Raw genomic sequence first — 26,595 nt, forward strand, 5'->3', positions numbered from 1 at the left:
TTAATACTGTATCATATATTCCACAAATTTATGGGTAAAGAGAAATAAAATAATTTAAAAAATCATTATTTCATAATTTAAAAATAAAGTGTATCATCATATAGAATTTTAATAATTACCTCCAGAAAAAAAACCTAAGAATCCTAGTGCCCCTTGCAATTCTTTACAAACTTTCAATTAATGGTAATTAATTGAAATGGTAATTCACATTGGACAGAGATATTTTGGGCGTAGATTAACTATTAGATTTTATTTTTTCACTTGGTATCAATTCAGATGCTATAGAAAATGAAAATGCTCACATTATGTACATTTGGGGGGAGAGAACCGGGGTGGAAATTAGAAGTAACAGCCCTGAACAACTTGGGTAGAAGCAATGTGTGACTGAGGTAGAAAGACCAGCTGCAGATGAGTGGGGAGTCAAGGTCAGTGTGCGGGCCAGATCATGAAAGAGACCTAGTAAGAATTGTATTTGATGCTTTACAGATGGCTCTGAAGCAGAGAAGGAATATAGAGGTGAAGCAGGTTTGCTATGCTTTAGTTGTATACACACACACACACACACACACACACATATAAATATATATAGTATCAACACAACCATTTTTTCCCCATAAAAACTGTTTCTGATCATTCAGTGCCATAAAACTTGAAGTCTAAGTCAAATTGAGGAGGGTGGTTTTGGTAGTACACACGTGATATGAAATGACCAAATTAATATACTATACCCTGTGAGATAGAAGAATAATGGTAAAATGGTAGAACAATAATGTAAAATAATAAATTTTGTGGAGAGATACTTACAAAAGAGAAGTATTCTGGCTAAATGATTCCTGGTATTTAACTGTGTCTTGGGTGATTGTATTTTAGTAATACAAGCAAAATTATATTAGCAGAACAAAACCTCAGAGTAAGGCAGAACTAGACAGGAATGTGAGCACCAGCACTTAGCAGAGGTGCTAAGTAAGAGATTTAAATCACTATTTGCTCCTTGTAAAATTTGCCACATGATTATAGGGCATAGTGCAAAATGAATTTGTAGCATGTCCTCAACCATAAGTATATTTTTTAAATGTTCCTGGAAGTTTGTTTACATTCTGTATGGTGTGTCCAATTCATGAGTAGAAGACTGTCATTGAAATAATAACTTATTACTTTCATGGTTCCCAAGAGGACAAGTGTTCACCACAGAGGACCACATGCGAGGATACCCAGTTTGGTAGAGATCAAACACCGTACCATATGGGAAATATTTTACTTTTATTTTGGGAAAGAATGAGAGAGGCAGTGTAAGCAGCATAAACAACTTTAGTTGTGAATAATTTGAATTATTTTAGTGGATTCCATGGTTAACGTGGTGGCCCCTAATTATCTGAAGGTTGATCCTGGAGTAAGGAGCATTAAGTGGTGTTCCCATGTGTATCTGCTAATGGAGTAGGGAAGTGATGTCTTTGGGATTGGTAAGTTTGCATATGAAAGGCAAAGGATCTTTTGTTTCACTAGGAATCTGATAATCCTAGAAGGACAGCCCCTTTCTTGTCACTAAAGTTATAGTTACCAGCACACGAAATACAGAAGCTAGGCAACACAGTAAATATGATGGGGAAGTCAATATCTCATTCATTCCTGCCTGAATTCACTGCTGTTGGGTGAATTCCAAGGGATTGCAACCTCTTCTACACTGAGAAAAGTGTGATGCCTGGATGTGTGTAATTTAGGATTTAACTGACTTCTTAACCAGATTCCTCATGGCACTGTCATACATGAGTATCTCCACTGTGTGGTTCTCCTCCACAAGACACCACCATGTGGTCCAGACCTGGGATATGTTCCTACCTGAGCTCAGCCCTCACTGGGACAGAGTGCAATAATACAGGTTCTCCCTTCTCCACCAGTTAAGCAATTTGATGTAAAATCTATAGGGTCCATAGCACTAGAGGAAGGGAAGTAGCAACTACCAACTCAGTAAGCAACAATGTTGAGAGGCAGTGAGAAGGGGGACTCCAAACCTCAGGGTATGCTCCATTACTTTCCTACCTTCACACATAAAATGCAATTTGGAAGATAACACTTGCAAGAGTTTTCACAGAGTGCTAATTCCTGATTGCCAGTCCCTTTGGAGCATAAGGCCCTGTGTGATGTCCCTAGTCACACAGCCATGAAGCCATGGAAAAACTTTGATGCCACACTTAACATCTTCTAACCTTGAATTATTAGGGCCCTTATGTGGCAAGAAGCTGTGCTCTAATGTAACCTATGCAGCAACTTGACTTGGATGCTCAGCATGTATCTCATATTTAACCCATGTTTTCCTGCCATTCAAGTGTGTAACTTTGTGGGAACCATTTCAGAAAATCTGACACATGCGCAAACTTAGACATGAAAGGACTGCACAAGTAATGACGAAAAAGGAAATGTTGGGTGACAGAACGTATTCCCTTCTTTGGACCTCTGGATGAACAAGTCTGCAGTGTTTTCTTCAAAATCTATCAGATTTCTAGCTGAAGCATACATGGTTGCCCCTAATGTATAATACATCTTTTGACTGACTTAGGGTAATTCTTCCCACCATTCCCAGATGTTTCTTAGGATCATTTCTAATAATAAATTATTTCTGCATGCAAATCCTTGAATAAAACTACACTTTTGGGAGGAAATCAACATAGGTCTCTAAATGTAAGAGATATTTGGAAGGATCAATTAATTAATACATGTAAAATACCAATCAAAGGCTTGGAAAATTACAGCTATCTAATGAATTTAGTTATTGATTCTTTCTCTTTCAGTTTGGAAGGACATTTGTTCTATAGTTTACAGTCAGATGAACAGAGAGTATTGATTTTACCAAGGGAAAAAGAAAAAAAAAGCCAAATCTTTTATTAAATGCAGTTAAATGCTGGTAAATTCCATCATGAAAATTTAAATACTCAGTTTTTTGTTTTGGATTTTCAAAGTGACAAGTAGAGGTGTGAAGGTGTTTCAGGTACACAGGGATCCCTCTGTCCCCAGGCAGAGGCAACTATTCCTGTTTGCTCCCACTGAGAATCTTCTATTTCACATGGGTCTTTGGGCCTGTCTCCTTGCAAAACCATCCATGCCCTCCATGTCTCTCAATGTTTATCAACATCTCTGTGCTGCTTCTTTAAGCTTTTCAGTGGTATGGGGAGTCTTGTTATCTCTGCCTGCTTTGAAAGTTTGCAGCAAACTAGAGCCTGCGGCAATTTTACTCTAATACTTCTCAGTCTTTGTGCAGCATCACATTGTTATTTTCCTGTCATATGGTTTGCTGACATTTCATGGGCAGAACTTGTTTCACCAATCTGAAACTAGGGAACATATTATGGTATGTCTAGCTTTGATTCATCAAGTCTGTGCACCTTTTACCTCTATTTCCTACAGCATATTCAAGTCTAACAAGGATCAGGAACATTTTTAAGAGATATTATTATTTTCTAACTTCATATTTCTACTTTTGTTCTTCTCTCCTAAATTGGTGATATACTTGTCAAATCTGGGCTATGCAGGAAAAAAAATGCAGAAAATCAAAAATCTTCTCATTATTTAAGGCATAAACTTGTGGATTAGAGGTCTGCAGTATTGCTTTGGAGAACAGAAACCATGTCTCTTAAAACGCATAAATCATTTTCTTGCTACAAAACTAACTATGCCTTGAGGCGTTTCTATAATAAAACTCTAAGAGCAATCAGCTTGGAATGGAGAATGTGCATGAAGAACACATAATCAGTATAATCAAATTATTATCCTGTCAAAAAGGAAATGTGTCCTTACAGAACCCAGCATATAGGAAAAGCTGATAGGCTCTCAGTAACTGTTCAACTCAGCCTCAACACAGAAGAAAGGCAGTCTTGTACTCAGGGACATGAGAAGGGGAAGAATGAAGGAAGGGATTCTACAAAATGAGGGCACATTAACAAAGTTCTGTGAGGTAAAGAAGGAAAGGAGAACATTTTGGATGCAAAGACAGGATGCATAAAGCACAGATTGGTGGGGGGGGTGAGGGGGAACTACTATCAAGTAAACAGGGCTACAATTAATTTGCAGGTTCAGGTGCAGAAAAGAACTCACTGTTTTTGGTGAAAGATTTCTCAGTCACATATCCACATCTTAATTTTCCCAGGACCATCCCATTTTACCGTTTTCATTCTCTTAAAAGTAGCTGCTTTGGGACAATAAATTCTATATTCATTCTACTCAAAGGCAGTCCAAGGCATGTACTTGAGGCATACAATTGCTTAGTACTCCCCCATTTTCCCCAAATAAAATATTCTCACATTTTATAATTTCAAAAGAGTAATAAAGTCAATATAAAAAAAGAAAAATTTTAATAATTTATTTTTAAATAAATTTTAATAATTTATTTTTTTAGTTGTTGATAGACCTTTGTTTAATTTATTTACATGTGGTGCTGAGAATCAAACCTAGTGCCTCACACATGTCAGGCAAGTGCACTACTGCTGAGCCACAGTTTGAGCACCCCCCCCTACCCCCGCCTTTTTTTTTTTATGATAATATGAGAGCTGGACATGGTGGCACATGCTTGCAACCCCAGTGGCTTTAGAGGCTGAGGTAGGAAGATCACAAGTTCAACTACAGCATCAGGAATTTAGTGAAGCTCTAAGCAACTTAGCAAGATGCTTTCTCAAAATTAAAACAATAAATTAAAAAATGGGCTGGTACGTGACTCAGTGGTTAAATGTTCCTGGGTTCTATCCCTGATACGGGGGGGGGAACTAACAAACAAACAAAAAATAATATATGATATTATTTAGGAGAAACTAAATAATCTTACCCTTGTAATCTGCCCTTGCCAGGATTATATAGATAACAAGTTTATATATCATTGAATGGATTTAAATATGCAGGTATAAAAAACTGAAAGTAAACAACATACAATAAAGTGGCAAGAAAATATTTAATATCTACTTAGTATTTATTTATTTATTCATCTATTGTTATCATTTTAGAATCTGGGTGCATCCACCCAGATTAAGTGATATTTGCTATGTATTATAAGTTAGGGATACAAGCTATTCAATGTTAACTTATTTGCTGATGTTAAAGAATTGTATAATATTTGATTTATATGACTCAATTAGAAAGGGCTTATTTTAGTCTATAAAACACCCAATGTGACACACATACATGGCATAACTAACATTTATTGATTATAAATAATCAATATAAATATATATTGAGAGCTGTACAATATTTTAATTGTTTTCACTATATATAATACATTTCAAGTGCAATGTGATATTACTATGTTTTATTACATGCTAATAAAATATGTAGTGCATGATTATCTGCAAATTTTTCTTTAACCCTCTTCCAATTTTTACCACCATCTTCTATCTCTGTGGGTATCTAGTTTTTAAGCTTTATTTTGGAAGATCTGAGTGATTTGCTAAATGGAGAGGACTAGAGAAGATGATACTACTATTTTTAAAAGCACATAATTATCATCCAGAGATAAAAATGGTGTCATTATCCAGGTCTCCAGAGAGACACATACACAAATATACACAGAAACATATACTCTTAATAAATGTTACTATGTTTTCTTCAAGGGATATACCATATCTCTATAATATATTGATTTTAAAATTAATTGGTGTGTGAGGTCAGACTGACATCCCTCATCTCATGAAAACCATGCATGTCACATGACCAGCAACTACTGCATTCTTAGAGTTCTCGGGATGAAAAAGATGGAATCACAGTAAAATTTGGGTTAACTCCCAACATAAATATAGGCCCATTTTCACAAAATGAATCCTGATTACATAATCATTGCTCCACATTACTCAATTCTGGACCACAGAGAATTCAGAAAAAAAAATAATGTGAAAAGAACACATCACTCTACATTCAGCTAAGAAATGAGACCCCAGCTCACATCTACAATGCAGGTATGGAGAAAATGAGAGGGAGAAGAGAAAAAAGAAACAAGCAAAGCAACAGTAGAGCAAGAACAAAAGTAGACTATATTTGATTTTTGAGTTTGAAGTTTTCTACTGGACCTGAAAGAAGTTTTAAAATTAAAAATGGCCAGGGTTGGGGTTGTAGCTTAGTGGTAGAGTACGTGCCTCACACATATGAGGCCTTAGATTTAATCCTCAGCACCACATAAAAATAAATAAATAAATATAAAGATACTTAGTCCATCTACAACTAAAAAAAAAATTTAAAAAAATCAAAAAAGGCCAGAAAGTTATGAAATGAGACAAAAAATATCATTAAACACAAATGAGCAGTAAGACATTGAGAAGATGTGAATTTAGTACACAGAGGACATAAAACGAAATTGTTTCTAATACTTTTTGGTTTTTCAAAATAAGTAGGAAATTAATATATTTGTTAATTACACCCATGCATTAAAACTCTGCAATATTATCCTCAGTTTAAGGCATAAGCATATGAATCAACATGTCAGTTTCAAAAAATAATCTAAGTTGTTCAAATAACAAGAAAAATCTTAGGCCATTCCAAAGTAATAGTCAATTAGAATTATGAACCTGATTGGACTAAGATTTGTCAAAGATTAAGAGGCTTCTGGGTGTGTCAATGAGGGTGTGTCTAGGAATGATTGGCATGTGGAACAGTGAAATGCTGTGGAGACTCTCCTTGAGGGTAGGCAGTGCCATTCAATAGTTTAGAAGCTTGGCTGGAATAAAAGCTGGAAGAACAAGGAAGCAGCAGCAAATGCAAGCTTGATTCTTCTCAAATGGGCTCTTGATTGCTGCTGTGATCACCTGAGAATATCAGGCTCTCTCCTTCACCCTTGCAAAGGGCACCCTGCTAGTGATTCTCCAGGGAGTTTCAAGAGGTCTCAGTACAATTGTTGCTCCCTCTTGTTCTGAAGCTTCAGAATCTTGGATTATATAGCTATTGGTTCTTCCAGCTCTCCATTCTGTAGACCACCATCATGGACTATCCAGTTTCTGGTCATGTAAGCCAATTTAATAAACCCTCTTTTTATAATCACATCTCCTATTGGTTCTGTTCCTCTAGAGAACCCTGACTTTATACATCAAATTTTATGAAGACATTACCAGATTTGGTAAATAATATCCATGATGACTTCAGGTTAATTAAAATCTACATATTCTGGCACACACTAAAAAACCTAATTATGAGTGTATCCATCACTTCTTCTAATTTTACTTGTTGAAATGATCAGCTAACAAAAACTGATAGTCAGTTTTTGTTATCAGCCCAAAATAGGAGTTGGTTTTAATTTTTTCTACTAAGGAAATAATAATCTTCCTTTATAACAGATATGTGCATTTGTTTTTATTTATTTATATATATAGTTATTTATTTACTCATTTCCTTTTTTTTTTTTAACCAGGAATTGAACCCAGGGTGATTCAACTACTGAGGCTGGCTTTGAACTTGCAATTCTCCTGCCTCAGCCTCCAGAGTCACAGGGATTACAGGCAAATGCCACTGCAACTGGCTATCTGCACTAAATGTAATGATAATAACTCTATTCAGAATTGTCACAAATTTGTCAATATTACTCCATGACTTGTTTTCTTTAGGTGAGGCCATGAGGGTTAAATGAAATAATTAATTTCATAAAATTCAAAGAACTTTTATATATAAATACAAAGAATTAGTAGTTTTACTCAACATGTTATTAGTGCCATATTTACATTATCCAGACTAAGATACAGCAGCTCCATTTTAATTCATGTTTCTAGATAATTCTGTTATACTATCTCTCCAATTTTTAATGAAGCAAATCTCCAATAAATATACCAACTGGCAGGATTCCTGTAAGATTAACTAATTCAATATTTTAAGTTTAAGATTTATTATAATTACTAATGTTATTTCCTTATTCCATTTTTTTTTCACATAGAAACATCATTTTCTAGGTTTTAAGCAGTACACAAACTGTCTTCCACTAAACTCCAGTATTCTGAATGAAGGTTTATAGGTTTTCACTTTTAGCAACTAAATTTGAAAATTACTACTAGTAACAAAAAAAGTATCATAACAGCATGAGTATCTTAGTTGATAATGTAGGTGAACTCTACACAGAATCTTAATAGAAAAAGGACCACCTGATTTCTTTCTGATAACCAATATGTTTTATATCCAAACTTCGACTTGGTTTCATAACTGTGTGAGGAATGTCAACATCATTTTATTCCCTTAGAAATCATGTAGTTCTTATCCAAAAAGTCAGAGGGTAATTTACCATTCGAATAGACATCATTAGTTATGTATGGGACATTATATTTTGTTGCTCTAAATTTGGATCATTTCTTGTAAACCAAAATATACATTGGTGATAATAGAGAGCTTTATCTAATTTGAAGATTATATTTTTTTTGCACCATGATATATTTTATGAGGGCCCTTAACATTTCTTTCAATCATACAAATTTTAATCATAATATATTTTGATCACTATATAATATCACAGTTAAGACATGAAGTATCCAAACCTGTGTTGTAAGACTAAAATAGAACAGATTTTCTTTCTTTTTTAAATATATATATCTAAAAATATATATTAGAATATATTTATATATATTAGAAGTAGTTGAACATAATATCTTTATTTTATTTATTTTTATGTGGTGCTGAGGATTGAACCCAGGATCTCCCATGTGCAAGACAAGCAGTCTACCACTGAGCCACAACCCTAGCCCCAAACAGTTTTTTTAAATTATCATACCTTTCCTAGGTGAATTGATATTTGCATCCCAGTAAAGGTCTAGGCATTATTAAACACATTATTAAACATTATTAAAAATAAATTGTTTTTACTTCAAGCACAAATCAGTGCTTGAAAATCCAGCAGATTGTTGTAAAATAAATGGTGTGAGTGTGGACTGGGGAGAGCTAGTGGCTGCATGGTCAAGGGCTCAGCTCACTGTTGTTTTGCATAAATGTGGAATGTACATTGATATGAATCTTTTAGCTCAACATATGTCATCTGACCTGCACTACATATCTCTGTCATCTTACTTTTGTGAACCTCTATCACACAGCACACATTTTACGTACTAAGTTTGTCATCATCATCATGAACTTTAGATGGTATTAATATGCCACATGCAGGGAACTAAATACTTGGCCTGTATTTTCTCATCCAACATTTATAAAAATTCTTTGGGAGTAATATTAATATTTTATTCACAGACTTGAGAATTCAATAACATACCAATGCAAATATTCGTGAGTGGAAGAGCTGTCATTCTAGCTCAGGATTATGTGATTTCAAAGTCCACAGTCCTGAGCATTTTTTTTAAATTTAAATATTGGTAAAAATGATACCATCTTATTTGTAGTCTCAGACCTTAAGACACTACTAAGTTCTAAGTACATATAAAAATAGTGAATAAAGAGCTTCCCTTGTGTTTATTTTACTTTGAGAGTTCTGCAGTTCAATTACTATGCTATCTAAAAATCTATTTTTATCTGTTCATGTAGTCATTACATGATCATTTTTATGTCTATTAAATATCTATTCATTAGTTTTTCTTTTCACTACAAAGACAGCATAGCCCAATAAAATTAAATTGAATAGGGCTGGATGTAGCTAAGTGGCAAAGCCCATACTTAGCATGGGTGAACCCCTGGGTTCAATTTTCAAAAACCAGGAAGGAGGAACAAAAGATGAAAGAAAAGAAGAGGGGAGGGAAGGAGAGAAAGTGTAGTGTTTAGATATCAACTCCAGACAAGGATATCTTAGATTTCACATGTATTTCTAAGATATAGTAAGTTGTAAACATGTATTTTGTAATCACTAATTTTTTCTTGATATGAGAAGCTACTTTATCATTCAATGATCTAGTATATATGTGATCTTTAGTAATACTAAATGAATTTATTTATTATTAAGAATGCTGTATATTATGACTACTAACAAAATTATGTGTATGATATATTTATTTATTTATTTTGGATCTTACTTACTATTAAATAAAACTTTGCATCCACCCATTGGAAACAGATGAGCCCAGTCCTTTCAGTTAATGGAAAATGTTTTACAAGGATTTTCTCAGAGTTTATATTTGATGGTGCTAATTTAATTCTAACCTTATACTGTATTATGTTCAAAGTCTTATTCAAATGCAAATATAAGAACATGTTTTAGTTGATTTGATTCTATTGACAGGTGAAAAGAAGTTATCAAATATATTATAACATATTGATATAGAGTTCACAGACTCTCTGTGGAACACACTCTTAGGTGACCCTCAGTGAATCATGTTCTTACAGTTTTCTTCCCTGGAATAGAGGACTGAATCTATGGTTTGTTTCTCTACAATCAATTTTGGGAAAGTTTATTTGTGCTAAATTTGCAAATTTAATTAAGGTCCCAATTTGGTAAATAACCTAAATAAACTTGAAAACATAGTCCTCTCAAGTAAAACTTCCAGATGAGAAAGCAGCAAGGCTAGCAGCTTAATTGTAGCTTTGTGAGTATCTAGGCAGAGTCTTGATTAAGCCATGCTTAACTCTTAATACAGAGAATGTGAGTGATAATATGTGGATTTCAAGTGCCGAAAAGTATGGCAAGTTATTGCACAGATAGAAAAAAAAAGATGTTGTATGCCTGTCCCTTAAGAACACAGGTTTAGCTCTTCTCTCTGCCTTCTGCCCTCCTCCTCATCTTTCTCCCCTCTCTCTGCTCTCTTCCCTCTTCCTCTCTGCTCTCTCTCTCTGCCCTCCTCCTCTTCTCTCTCTGCTCTCTGTCTCTTCGGGCAGCCCCCTAATAAAATCTTTTGGTTGAGTCTCTGTCTCAGGTTCCTTATAGTGGCAAATGCATGGAGACTACAGGGTTCAAGAAAGTACAACAGAGGATCCAAAATCTGAGTATAACTCTGAAGAAAAAAAAAATATCTAAATTGTATCTAAATTACAATTTATCAACTAAAAGTTCACTCAAGCGTGTCAGGTGTGAGGATGGCCTTAGGCCTGAGCCTAAGCAACTTCATTTTAAAACCTCCAGTTTGAAACCTGCAGTTTCACCAGGCACATCCACAGAGCCCTCCAGTATGGCCTCAGACAAGTTACTTCCTCTCACCCAATACATAGAGTGAAGCCCCTGGCAGGCTGTCCTCACCTGATGAGAAGGAAAGGCAAAGTGATCAGGGTGGAGACCACCAAGCCAGATGTTTCTGACCCCAGGGTAAATGATGTCACTGAGAAATCCGGTGGTAGCTGATAAGGATTGAAAGTGGGTGGGGGTCAAAAGCTCCAAAATTTAGTATAAATAATAGAGCAAATGAACAGGGATTCAGCCAGCTGAAACAAAGATGCACTCAAGCTAGAGAGCTTGATGAGGACCTTACCTCCCATCAGTTCTCATCATTCCTGATCCTCTGCATGATCCTCACTGCTCTCAAACTCTACCATCTCCTCTGGACCTTAGTGAGAGTCCCAAATTCTCCCTAGGACCCTCTCCTCAACTGGTCATCTACTTCACACCAGGAAAAGCCTGCCTTGGTTCCGGACCTGATCACCAAAGTCTGAGTGAATGTGCATCTGCTGGACATAAAGCCTAAGGCTTAAGACTTTTGATCTGACATTTGAACTTAGCCTAAAGAGGGAATGTCTGTCATTGACTCTTAATGCAGAGAATGTGAGTGATAATATGATTAAGTGTGTGTTGCAGTGCTTAGAATTAATCTAGAATTGTTTGCTGTGAATTGATTATGTCTATTTCAGTACCTAGAATTAAGGATTGTCATTTTCTTGATTACGAACCTATAAAGTGAAATTGTATTGAGTAATTTGAGTGAATAAAGCATTAAAAGGGTTGGGGTAGAACATAGGTTTTGAGCAATTCTCTTGAAATGAGACTTCAGTCTTGGTAATTAATCCTTCCTTCATTGTTGAATTGCTGATTTCCAAATACACAAGAATATAACTGAGAGAATTTGATGGATGTGAATAAAGAAAAATGTCATCAAAGGAGAAAGAGTCCAAAGAAAAATGCAAAACATGAGGAAGGCTCTGGCTTGGGACTTGGTAAAAGTAATGGTTATGCTCCTATAAAGAAGTAGTCATCTGTTTGTAGGTCATGGCTGATTTTGATTATCAACCCAGGTTACATGGTACCCTCTGGGAATCTTGGGGAAAATCATATGTATTTGTATACAGAGGACTTTGAAATTCAGGTCGTTATTTTCTTATAAAGTGAGTAAATATGACTCAAATATACTCCTGTCTCCTTAAAGTATTAGGATTGAACTCACCATATATCTTACTAAAAGTCCACACTAAGCCCAAGAAAAATGACAGCTCAAAAAATGTCAGCAACAGCAAAGGAATCAAGGTAGTGGAGCTGAAGGAGAATCTAGTCAGTGAGGTGCCAATCCTCTTGGAAGCACTAAGAATTTCAAAGCAGTTCTGAAGACATAAGACACCCAGGATGTAGGCTGTTGCTTCAGCTCTAGTAAGAATATGTTCGTGCTCTTGGTGACAGTTTTACAGACGTAGCTCCCCAGCACAAATGTTGTTCAACACAGTCAAATTATCAAGGCCTATATTAAGATATATCTACTAAATATTCTATATGTTCAGTCCTTCCCATATCTGAACTTCCTGGTCACAAAGTATGGATGAAGATTCTAATTAATGATTTTATGTAAATATGATTGTATATCCACTTACCAATTTTAGAGGAAAGTTTGAGTTAAACAGCACAAAGTTATACAATAAAATTAAAATACGGTAACAGAAGGATGTATAGGAAAAAAAAAGAAAAGAAGTTGAAAATGAAAAAGCACATAATATGAAATCTTTTTTTAACTTTTTTAAATTGTTGATGGACCTTTATTGTATTCATTTATTTATATGTGATGCTGGGAATCTGACTCAGTGCCTCACACATTTGAGGCAAGGGTTCTACCATTGAGCTAAGATCCCAGTCCTGAAATCTTTAATGGCCATGTTTTATCAGAGACCTAAGCAAAAACTGAAGAGATACATTTAAAGCCTCTGGGCATCAAAATTAAAAAGAATGTGTATTTACAGTGTGACAATATAAACCAATCACTTTTCCTGATATATGGAGCATAAATAATTTTCTTTTGAGTTTGCATAAAGAATATGATGCAGTTCAGGATTTGTAAACTAGCAGGTGGTCTAGGGAATGTTCTCATTTGGAAGTGGGTTATTATTCGAACATGATGTGTTAAAATATAAATTATTTTAAAACACCAAAGCATTTGGAGACTTTGTCTTTAAAAATGTAAGTTTCTGACTTCTCTTGAAAAATCTAAAGGTATCATCTTGATTCAGTTTGGCAATGACCTGAGCTGAGAAATACATGCCCACTTTGCAATCATCATCTCCCTTTAGTCACAGCAGTTCACAACACACTATGTTTTATTCCTTCTGGTTGTGGTCACTTATTTATGTTATCAACTGCTTCCTTTATGTCATTGAGCTTGGAATTTTTAAATGTCTTTAATAACATCCTTCACAACAGAATTATGAAAATAGAACAAAGCCCCACATATGTTTCTATTATTACAATCCCAACCTAAGTAACCATGCTAAACTAAGCTCAAATTTAAACTAAGCTCAAATTTAAGAAAACATCTAATTCTCAATCACACAATCTGTATTTACCATCATAGTTAACCAACCTGATTTCTTCCTGCTTTCTTCTGAGTTTTTACTTCTGATTTTTTCCGTATTAACTATAAGTTTATAAATTGTCTTTGATAAAATCGTTTTTGAAAAAAGGCAGATTAATATGCACAGAGAAGTAAAAATATCCTTGTAGAATTTAATTTTAATATACCATTTTATTTATCAGCTTACCAAATTAAAAAAAAACCTTCTCTATTCTGATTTATTTATAGGAATATTGACTTCTATAATCTACATTAGGCCCAATTCAGGTAAATGGAACAAAAATTGCTGCAGTTAAGATCTTACATATTTTAAGTTCACTGATATAATTGTGAAAAATGCTCAGGAAGGAGGGAGGTGTAATGGGGAACATATTCTCTCAGGCATCATAACTGCTTCTAAAGATTCTCACTAGGCCAGTTTAGCTTGCATTAGAATCACCCCAAAGACTTGTTAAAGCAGAAGGCCAGTGGAGCCTGAGGCTTGCATGAGTTCACAGCTGATGGGATTCTCTCCATTTGGAAACTTCCTTCTACTCTAATCCTCCTAGTGGCAAATATTTGTTTTGGTTATTCCTGAATCCTCACTAAATCTGTCTCATATCTGGAAGATGCTTAATACATAACGATTTAAAAAATTAATGGGTCTAACATTTTGTGATCATAATAATTCAAAAGGATTAGATTGAACCTCACTTATCATGAGGGTCAGCAACTGAAAAGGAATCTCCTAATGTCGTCTCTCAGTTTAGCCTTTGACTTATGTAATCAGGGAATCTCAATTTTGCATGTGAAAATATCATCTTTCTTCAATGAGACCTATGTGTGTGTGTGTGTGTGTATATATATATATATATATATATATATATATATATATAAACATCTCTTTTTTAAATGCAAGTAATCCAAATAGAATTGGATATTTTAGATTGGTACAACTAAGAGAAAGAATATGATTAATTTTTTTCCAATTTTCCATTGGTATATTGTTTGTAATTATAGTTTGACTGCTTGTCAAATGATAATTTCATTAATAGTTTTTATTTAAGTACTCATGGAGATATATTTTTTTCTTTGATTTTGCATGCTACTCTTACTAAAAGAAAATTTTAAAACAAAACATAATTCATTTTATACAAACCTAATCATAATTTCAACAAGGCAGATAAAGTTAATCAGAAGTTATTCCTTCACGGAAAGTTATTTTTCCACAATAATCAAGGCAATAATTGACTCACGGCTAACAAAATTATTTCTGTTTATTTCTGACCATCCAGCTGTGTTACATTTTCTACATTTTCTTGCAGGTTTGGCTAAAATCACTAAATTCTTGGCAAATAAATGTGGCTGAAAAAGTTAAAAGCTCTCTCCAGGCCTGGTCCACGAGAACCTCCCAGAGGATCCACCAACCCTGTCTTTCCATCAGTTGGGGATGCACATGGCTTTCATGTCCTGGAGCTTGGTAGAAATACAAGATTAGAAGAGGCTGTTCTCTGAATGACAACATGGTGCAGAATTATCAACCACTCCAACTAAAGTTTCACTAGGAATAAAACTTTTTTTTTATTAAAAAATTAAATTGAGAGCTTGTGTGTTGGAGCTGCTAGTATTTCTTCAACTAATAAAAATTAGGATCTTGAAATGGGCTCTGGTCCTCATGTTCTGAAGTACTTAAATTTTGGTAGGATTATCACCAGTAGTAATTAAAAAGGCAGACAAGTCATATAATAAGATGATTTGATGGGAAAAGGGGTGGAATTTGTAAAAAGTGTCTTCTGAAGGTGGGGCTATTCGTAGCTGCCTTCTTAAAAATACTATGCAAATGAGATTAGATCAGTATATCCTGATATTTAAGCAAGGATCAAAGGGACTAGAGGCTAGGGTGTTACAGTTTGTAAAGAATGAGTACAATTGGATTCTTACAACTTGAAAATATTTTTAAATAAAATTTTATAAACATACTTCTTAAGCTGTGCTAGTTGGACAAAACAAATGTTTTATATTACCAAACAACTTGTCTTACATCTACACTCAACTCTTTGTTCTAGAACACCTCAATGTTCAGTACTAACCTGAGAGGGAACAGGAGCAGAGAGATGAGATGTTAACAAAAGTCAGAGGGTTTAGATTTTGTCCAGGTAATGATTTGGTGGGTTTATGGTCATATTGAACTGATTACAAACTATCAATCAGAAATCTACTCATTTTGTGGAAAAATCTTCTTGCAAAGAAACAATAATCCCCAACTAAAATAGGGTTGACCCTCTGAGTCTCAATCAACCTTTGAATCCTTAGGCTTACACATGTAGGTAACAGGTTATAAGAGTCACAAAGAACAGCTTATTCATCAGTTCTTACTCCAGATGGAACAGATGGAGGTTTTGTTTTTTGTTTTTTTGTTTTTGTACTGGGGACTGAACTCAGGGGCACTTGGCCACTGAGCCACATCACCAGCTCTATCTTTTTCATATTTTATTTAGAGACAGGTTCTCAATGAGTTGCTTAGTGCCTTGCCATTGCTGAGACTGGCTTTGAACTCATGATTCTTCTGTCTCAGCCTCCCCAGATGCTGGGATTACAGGCAAGCACCAGATGGAGTTTTACAATTAAAAAGTGAAGAAGTAATATGGAATCTCAGTGTAGTTTTATTTTGCATTTATCTAATTGCTACAGATGTTGAACATTTTTTCATGTTTATTAGTCATTCATATTTACTCTTTTGCAGAGGATCTGCTAAGTTTCTTTACCCACTTTTCTTTTTTTCTTTTTTTCTTTCTTTTTTTTTTTTTTTGGTGTTAAGCTTTTTGAGTTCTTTATATATCCTGGAAATTAACACCCTGAGTTACAGGTGGCAAAGATTTTCTCTCATTCTGTAGGCTCTCTCTTCACACTCTTGATTTTTTTCTTTTGCTATGAAGAAGCTTTTTAGTTTGATGCCATCCATTTATTGATTCTTTAACTTTATGTCTTGTGCTTTAGGAGTCGTGTTCATGTCAGTTCCTGTGCCTATATGTTGAACTGTTGGGCCTACCTTTTCTTCTAGTAGGTAAAGGGTTCCTGGTCTAGTGCCTAAGTATTTGATCCACATGAAGTTGATTTTTTTTTTTTGTAGGGAGGGAGACAGGAATTGACTTTTATTGTACTTCATATGAATTTCCAGTTTTCCCAGCACCATTTGTTGAAGAAGCTCTCTTTTCTCCAGTATGTGTTTTTGGAGACTTTTTCTAGTATGATTTACTATACTTGTGGGTTTGTCTCTGTGCCTTCCATTCTTTTCCCTTGGTCTTCTTGCCTGTTTTTGTTACTATACCCTCTGTAGTACAATTTAAGTTCTGGTATTATGATATATCCAGCTTTGCGTTTATACAGTCAAAATGACAATTATCAGGAATATAAGTAACCACAAATGTTGGCAAGGATGTTGGGAAAAGGGAAAGCTTATACATTTCTGGTAGGAGTGTGAATTAGTGCAACCATTCTGGAAAGCAGTATGGCGATTCCTCAAAGTTCTACTAATGGAACCACCGATTGACCCACTTATCACACTCTTTGGTATATACACAAAAGACTTAAAATCAGCATATCCAAGGGACAAAGCCACATCAATGTTTACAGCAGCTCAATTCAGGATAGCTAAACTATGGAACAAAACTAGATGCTCATTAACAGAAGAATGGATAAAGAAATTGTGATACATAGAAACAATGGAATATTACTCAGCCATAAATAATGTTTTCTCTGACATGTTGAAACTAAATCACAATAAAGGGGGAAAGAGGAGGAAGAGAAGTTCAGTAGGTTAGACAAAGGGGAATAAAAGGAAGGGATGACAATGGGATTAGTAAAAACAGTAGAATAAGTCTAACATAATTTTCCTATGAACACATATTAAAATACCTAAGTGAACTCACCATCATGCTTACTCACAAGAATGGGGTCCTAATTAGATTAAGATATACCTTATGTCTGCATAATTTTATCAAAATAGATTTTACTGTCATTTAAACCTAAGAAGAAGCAAACATTTTTTTTCCTAAATGAAGGGACCATCATCTAGAAGGTAAAGTTAGATGACTTAAATGATTAATGGACCAGTGTGTTCCTCTCATTTGACAGAATTATTTCTCTTGCCCAGGAAAATTTAAATATTGATATGCATTGATAACTTCTGTTTGTCTTCCATTTTTCTTTCTCCCTCAGGGAACTGATGCTGTGGTTATCCTGTCCCAGTTCTGCCCCTGAATTTTGATGTATGATGGATGTGATTCCCTTTCAGATATTGTTTTTTTTTGTTGTTGTTGTTAGTTTAATTGTTTGTTTTTTAAGAACTTCAGCAATCCTGGTGTTTTCACACTTAGTTATGTCCTTAGGGTGAGATGAGTGTGTTTTATGTGAATGATGAAGGTTGGAAGAGTTATTTGAGGAGGAGAAAAGAAAACCTGTTAGGGATTAACTCAAGCTTTAGTTGACACATGTTTGAGTTTTCCTAGGCACATAACTAGATTAATTTCCCAAATTTCTCTGAGTCAAGGGGAGTCATTGACCATTTCTGTTCAGTGAAATCTAAGTGAGTTAATATAAGTGATTAACTCATTTCCAGGCATGACCATAAATTATCTCTTGTGATCAATTCTCCACTTGCTCTACCATCTGGCAGATGAGCACAGAAATAAAAAAAAATTGAAAACCTTAGAGGAAAATTGAATTATAGGTAGAAGTAACTAATCACTAAATGAATATGGGGCAAATGTCCTCTCTCATCATAAATGATGTTAGATAAGAAATAAAAGTATCTGTGTTAAGCCACCGAGATATGGAAATTTATCTTTACTGCAGTGAATGAGAATTACTCTACAAAAAACAAACAAAAAAAAGTGAGCTACAATTTGGGTAAGATTTTATTCTGGCTACTAACATTGACTTGATTGTTAAAAAAGAACCACACATTGAATGTTGTCAAAAGTGGGAAAAATGATTATGCTTAATCATTATCATAAAGCAACACTGGAAAAATCATTCTAGGTAACAATGCTATACATTGTGCCTTATAATTTTAAATGGGTGTATGTTTTGATACAACAGTTGCAATTCTGGGAGTATTTCTCCTAAGGAGAAGTTTGGAACAATAAATATAAACATAAGCATTTTATAACAGTGGATGGAGCTTATACAGATGGAAAAGAACAAATTCAAAGGGGCCAGCTATGTGTCTCAGCATCTGCACACAAAGGAATGCAATATGATGGTTAAAAGGGTTTTGTGGATCTTTTTTGTTGATTTATCCAAAGTGGTCTATAAATGAGGCACTTATGTGTGTAGTAACATGAATGGGATAAAGAAAAACAAAATATATTATTCTATTACTCTTTGAGTGATACAGACTACAAGCCAGGGCTTGAACAAGGAAATAGAATTATGCTGACTCTCATGACAAGGCGTTTCAGTGCCAAATGAGGACACATATGTAGGGAAGCTGGTTGCATGTGTTTTGGCCTTATGAAGTAGAGATTGAAGACAGGTCTTTTAACCTAGCTCAGATGGTCTGTGACAAGATGCTGAATAGTAGTTAAAATTATTGATATTTTCAAAATTTCAATGTGATATATCATATAGTATGTAAAAAGAATTTGATTCAATAATGGACATGAACTAGTTATTCACTGAGATTACTTGCTATAGTAATGCTTATTCTTTTGATGATCAATTGCTGCTTTCACTATTAACATGCACAATACTTTGTGCTAATTTATTATTTGTAAAACACGGTTACAAAGCACTATATGTAGCATGTTTCCATTTTTTAAAACTTAGGTGAATGAGATGGATAAAAAGAGGTTTTACAGAACACTTTTCCATTTGGATATGAGATGTATGGGTGAGTTCAAATTTGTTCTTTTTAAAATTTTAAATGCAAGTATATTTTTATGCACAAAAGAAACAAATGATATACATTGAGATTAGACAGCCAACTTTTTATAAAAATCATGTTCCTAAAACACATGAAATAGAAGTACTACAATGAATTTTAAAATATACAAATTCAATACTATGAGGTTCATATTATGCTGTTAAAAATGTCACAACATAAAAATAGAACAAATGAAAATATTATTAGGAACTTGGTAGGTAAAGCTTTCATCTGTAGAAGAAGGACCATGACTATTGCCATCTGCCTGGGTTATTTCTGTAATGAGAGTGAGAAAGTTAATATCATGAGGTCAGTTCCTACTATGTCCCTGGAAGTCACTGTGCTTGACAGCATATGTCCATTTTCTCATTTAAATATTATAGTTGTTCAAAGAGGGAGAATAACACTCATTTTATCCACAAAAAAAAAATTAAGGGCCATAAACAATGAGCAACTTAAGCACAATCATGTCATTGGAAAGCAAATCAGTCAATGCAATAAAATAAATAATAGCTTTCTGTAAAATACAAAGATGATAAATGTAGTCTTAAACCTGAAAGGCATTCCATGTAAACCCTTTCTTGCAGAACAAAGTAAAAATTTAACTTTAAATGTAAAAACCTTGAATTTGTACTGACAGTTTTAAAATTTTCAAAACTTTTTAGCAATATATATATTCCAAGGAATTCAAATAGGGAATAAAATATATGCCTTGATTATTATTATTATTTTTTTTTTTTTTGGTGTGGGGACACCAGGGATTGAACTCTGGGGCATTTAACCACTGAGCCACATCAATGAGTTTTACTTAGTGCCTCTCTGTTGTTGAGGCTGACTTTGAACTCTCCATCCTGCTGCCTCAACCTCCAGAGCTTCTGAGATTACAAGCATGTGCCACCCTACCTGGCTGAGTTGACTTTTTATACAAATTCTCCATTCACTTATGCTTTAAAATATTATTCATGTGGTGAATAATAATATTTTATGTGGTGCTGAGGATTGAACCCAGGGCCTTGCACATGCCAGGCGAGCTCTCTACCACTGAGCCATAACCCCAGCACCCAAAACAAGCCCTAGTACTATGCATAATTAGAATAAACTAATACAAAATGAAACAAAATTTTAAAAAGGTTGGAACTGTACATGCAAGTACAAAGTTGACAAATATGCACACAGTAAAAATATATTCCCCCTAAATGCAGCATGAGCCAGGATCCTATTTTAAAAAATGATCAAACAAATTTTCATATTCAGGGTAATCCCTATGTGTATTATCTCTCTCTCTCATTCTCTTTCTCATTTTTTACCTAATGTCTAACCACCCCATGATCAACAAATTCAAACTTGTTTAGGTGAATAAAAAGAGGAAATAACTCAGAAGTTATACACACACACACACACACACACACACACACACACACATACACACACCACTAATACCCTAAATAGAGAACCAATAAATATAAAGCCTCAGCCCTATTAGGCACTTAAGTATGTTAAATTAGAAGCTGAGCTTCAAAACAACAAATACCATACACATACACTGAGGTGAATGCAAATTGAGTAATTTTAAACAAGAGGAACTATTTTTAAAAGCCCTAAAATGAAGAGTAATTACACACATTTAGATTACCATCAAATTTATAGGATTTAGCTTTCAAGTGAATTAAGCATTGAGGAAGGATGGATTTATTTGACAGTTTGTTAAAGAGCTCCTCTGAATTGCAATATTTGGGGTTGATATACACGTGTACAAGACCAACTACTTTGAAAATGAAGTGCTGTGAAAAATGTCAAGAGATCAATTTAGTGTAATCATTGCTCTGGACTTAAGCACTGTGGAATGAACTATAGTAAATTATTGAAGTGTCTCATTTTGAAGGGTACATTAAATAGCATTTAATTATATCTGTTCAAAACATGAAGGAATTTTTACTGCAACATCCAAAATATCTAAATTTAGATAGAAAAATCTGTTTGGAACATTTTTGTATGCTCACAGAGAGACACTGAACATCTCAGAAACTTTCTGAATAAAGATACCATTAACTCTCAAAAGGAATACTTTCTCTTTAGTGGCTTATCTATTGCTAATCTTACCTCTAAGTTCTTATTGACTGTCTGCTCTAATTGTTGACATCTCAAACAATTTCTATTTACTCTTCGTTAGCATGTTGCCTATAGCCCTGTAGGGAGCCCCTTCCAATTCACACACTTAATTACTTTCATCTCTCCTGAGAAGTGTTACTCTGGCAAAGGAAGAAGAAAGAGTTTATTACATGGTGCCATAAACTAGACAATGATAGTATACTAGGGATGTGAAAGAAGAAGGAAGAAAAAACAAAGTTAAGAAAAATTATCTGAAACTTGGAAATGTGACACATGAATAATAGCATGTCCTTGTAATGCCTTATTATTGTAGAATATCCAATAATTATCTAAATATCTTGAAGAATATCCTTTTGTCTTATGTATTGCCTACTATTGATTTAGTAAATGTCAATATTTCTTTAAGTTATAGGATAACTTGTACATTTTTTTTTGGTTAGGCCAAATGCAAATTGTTCTGCCCTGTAGAAAAGATACCATCCAGCATTATGGTTTTATTGTCCTGAAACACATCAGCTTTGTACCTAAGCAAATAGCTTCCTCTAGTCATGTTCAGGTTCATGTGCCCAAATCACCTGTACTATCCTGTTCATTCCCTCACTGATTGATTTAATCACATTTTAGATGCCCAGTCTGAATTCTATGACAGTCATGATGCACTTCTCTCTTGCATGCAGATGAAGGTAAGTGATGTTTTCAGTATTTTAAAAATTAAACTCATGTTATACGCTTACTAATTTGCAATACATTTTGAAAATCTCAAGTTAGGTCATACCATAAACAACATTATTAGATTTCTTAACAACATGTTATCATTGTGGATTATGTCCACATTTGATTCCTTTCATTAGTATAGTATGATCAAAAGTCATATGCACCTCATATTACATAAATCTCACAGTATTATTTTAATCAACTCTTGAGAACATAATGGCATACTCAAAATAATTGTTCATAATTTATATGTTTGGTCTACTTTGGTCTATTTCTTCTTATCTCACCTAGAACGTATTCTAAGTATAGAAATATCGCATGATTTTCCATATGCAATTATAAATAGTATTAAGTTAAATAAACATTGAATAATAAGTCCCTGTTAATTAACAAACATATGCAAAAAACAAATTTGTTGTGGTCACTTTATTTAAAAAAAATTACACCAGAAACTAATCTTCCTGGAATAAATAAACAAAGTGAATTATATGTGATAAAAATTCTATACACATTTTGAGAATTATGAATATTGAGTACTCCATGAAATGGAGTAGCAGTTTGGATTATTGGTATAAATTATATAAACCTAAATTACATATGGAATATATAAAAAGTTATTTCAATATTTTAAATTAGATTTGAATGTATACTCCATAAGGTGTCTATATTTTGGAAAAATAGCATTAATATATATTCATTGGGATACGAATGAAATTAGAAAAAACTTTGAACGAAGTAACAGGAAGTGTTTGATTTAATATGTAATCACTATGATCTTCTATCACTATAACATGCTATCATCTTAAAATCAGTGCCCTAAGACAACACCAGAAAGACACATATGTATGACTATGAAGTCTATTTTAGTATTCATAAGTCCTCCTTAATACAAGAAACAAAGGAGAATGTGAAATGTAACTGTAATATAACATTAGCAGTTATGAACATTACATCAGATGCATATAATTATTTTTGTAAAACTACAATCATATTTATTTGCCCAGAGTGTTATCAAGTTAAAAACAGGAATAACTTACTATTGAATGCATTTAATCCTTTGAAAGAAAATGTGTGCTTTGGCTTTTGGAAACACTTCATCATTTTTAATATAGGAAATAATCCATTAAATATATTTGGCTTAAAATATGCCACAGATGGCCCCAAAAGCAATTTCTAAAGTCTCAATAATTTGTAGTATCCCATCTTTGGTATTGTTTGGAGACTGCATTTTAAATAAGTCCTTCAGGTGATTGTGAAGAATGCTGGCATTCCATCCTTGTATAATTATATCAAAATGGATTCTTCTGTCATATAAATCTAAAAAAGACATATATATATATATATATTTAATAATGCTTGGATACTAATGTCTGCAAAATTACTTTAGAACCTGTGGTGTTCAGGCATGTGTTAAAAAATAACTGAAACAAAGACTGAGTTCAGACTGTGGAAAGCTCTGCTAGACCACTCAGAGTGAAGTGTTCAAGTCACTTACAAAATTAGCCAGTAGTCAATACTCTTCAACCAGGTCACGAGAAACAGGTCTCCATACAATAACTATTTGTGGATTAATTATTGCACAAATCATTTCATTTTTATTAGATATTAATGACATTTAATTTCTTTGTATGAGTTCTGCACTTGCATTTCTAAGGATTCAGGAAAAGTATTATAATAATTTTGTTCAGTTTACATTTTCAAATATATTTCTTCTTTCATAATTATAAGTATTTACTATTTGTAGATAGAAGTACAGTTTGGATACTTTGAGATTCAAACATCTATCCTTACTATCTATTTTTTGGGGGGATTGGTTATTTTTGTTTAAGAATTTCATATAATTAAAAATTATATTTTATGTTTATATCATATAGTGAATATAAATATTATATTTTTCAATAGTATCGATGGTTGAAAATGTCAAGTAAACTGGAATCTGGAAAAAAAAGAAACAGGGCTGAATGTTCTGTTTTTATAGCGAAATATATAATCTGGTTGAGCTTTTTCTTCTAAATGCAAAAAAATAAACCTCAAAATTTGAATACATAGAGTTTTTAGAAGAAATGTGCTTATTCTTTAAAATATTAAAATAATTCTATTGCTTTGTATTATGCTATGTTATTATAATACTTGATATTAAGCTACTATTCATGACATCTTTGTTTAAATTTCGTTTGACTTTTTGAAACATGGTTTAAGGAATGCAATTTGTTCTATGTGCTTTATAGGCCATAAAGTGTTTATTTCTTTTCAATATGTGATTATTTTTATGTGCAGTAAAGCATGGGTTGTCAGTTGAATATGTTGAAATGTATAATCTTTAAAGTTTTTATGGAGAATTCTTTGAATAGCACATCTTTCTCTATATATTTTCAACTGACAGTCAATGGGAAGTCAAAATTATAGCTACAGTTGGAACCCATGTTCTACTAAAAAGTCTGAAAATAAATTCTGGGGTAAGGTCACCCACTTCAGATGATATCTTGATATAAAAGACTGTTAACAAAATCGTTTTCACTAAAGCTTTGATGATTCTAACAGTTGAGCCTCTGAGGTAAGCTTAAGACTTATTAATGGAACAAAATGAAAACAATGAAAAGTGAGTTAAACAACCCTGAAAGAAATTAACAATGTGGAAAAGTTAATAAATTACTCCCTAACATAGCAATATTTTCCCCTTGAAGTTACTTCTTATTTTGACTTGAAATCTATCACTTTGTTTTTTTTCGGATAGAATTTTCTATATAAAATATTTAAACAATAAAAAATATAAGTAAATCATCCAAAGGCAAATATGAATATTGTACATCATTACTATTATAATATAAATAAACAAAACAAAATATCAAATATGAGGAAGAAATAATTTTAAAAAATTACATAATTTTGAAAACATCTACTGTGTTCAATAAAATACCTGTGTTAGTAATCTCTAGTTATCATCTTATTGCCAATTGAAAAGACAGGATCATGCCTTTCAGCCTTTAGTAAATATTTCATTTTAAAAAAATTGGTTTAATCACCTATCTCTTTTTCTCTGTTTGTGCAATAATAGTAACCAAATATAGTAAATCAAGGTCATTGGATAGCAACATTTAGGGACAACCAACCATTGAATGCAGACTGGGGACATCTAGTTAATTGGTTAATTATAATTAATACTTCACATTATCAAGACATTATACATGCTTCTATGTCACTTTGGTATTTTGAGATGTTATAGCAGTTCCAATACAATAATAAAGTGTCACTGAAGAGCTATAAATTTATAATACCTTCTGTCTGGCTTATCTACTGTATACCATATTAAAGGTGATCAGAGAACACTTTTAAAATGCATTCTGGTGCTGGAATACCTAAGTTCTAACTCAAGATCTATATCTGACTTCCTACCTGGCTGAGAACAAGTAACAAAGTCACAGAGTACTTCAACTTCACTTATTAAATGCATATATAATAGCATGTATTTTGGAAAGTTGTCGTGAATGATCATTACAAAATCATAATGGCATGGAGCTCACTTTTCTCAGAGTACTAGTTATTACCAAGCAAATCAGATGAACATATAATAGGATACCGATGAGTGGACAGTAAGTCTGTAATGTGATTTCATACCTAAGAATAGCATATTTGGTTTATGTTAGAATAAACACATTAGTTAAGAAAATTTACTAACATATATTGCTTACATATTAATTGTCAAACAAAGAGAATATTTTACTCAAGAACAGGAACATTGACATTAGAATACTTGGGCTCATATCCTATTCTTATACAGTATGGCCCTGTTGTGTTCAGCATGCAAAAATCTTTAATCTCTGTTTATGTGTATTTAAAATGAACCTCCTCTTGCATACTTGCTGTGAAATACTTGATATAAAGCAAATATAACAGACTTTGAGCAGAGCGAATATTCAATGAAAGAGAACATCTTTTATTGGTGTTCTTGCTATTATTAATGAATGATTTCATGTACTATTCAAAATGGTTTTAACCTAGAATTTTATGAGTTATTAACAGACTCACTTGGCATATTGAAACATGATCAGAAAGTTAATAGAACCATCACTGACTTGTCATAGTTTGCATCTGTAATGTCTACCAAAGACTTGTGTGTTGAAGTGTCAGTCCCCTGTGTAGCAATATTCAGAGGTGGGCCTTTGGGCAAGTGATTCAAACACAAGGACTCTAAATTCATGAATGGATTAATCCATGGATAGATTCATAGAAAGA

At 33.4% G+C, this 26,595-nt stretch overlaps 1 protein-coding gene across 10 annotated transcripts in view; it reads right to left on the reverse strand.

Annotated features, from left to right (window-relative positions):
• Cdh18 (cadherin 18) overlaps positions 1–26,595 on the reverse strand; it is a 903,781-nt gene that overhangs the window by 322,596 nt on the left and 554,590 nt on the right. The gene's annotated exons all lie outside the window — the stretch shown is intronic.

Source organism: Ictidomys tridecemlineatus, chromosome 1 (assembly GCF_052094955.1).
Source record: "Ictidomys tridecemlineatus isolate mIctTri1 chromosome 1, mIctTri1.hap1, whole genome shotgun sequence".
NCBI lineage: Eukaryota > Metazoa > Chordata > Mammalia > Rodentia > Sciuridae > Ictidomys > Ictidomys tridecemlineatus.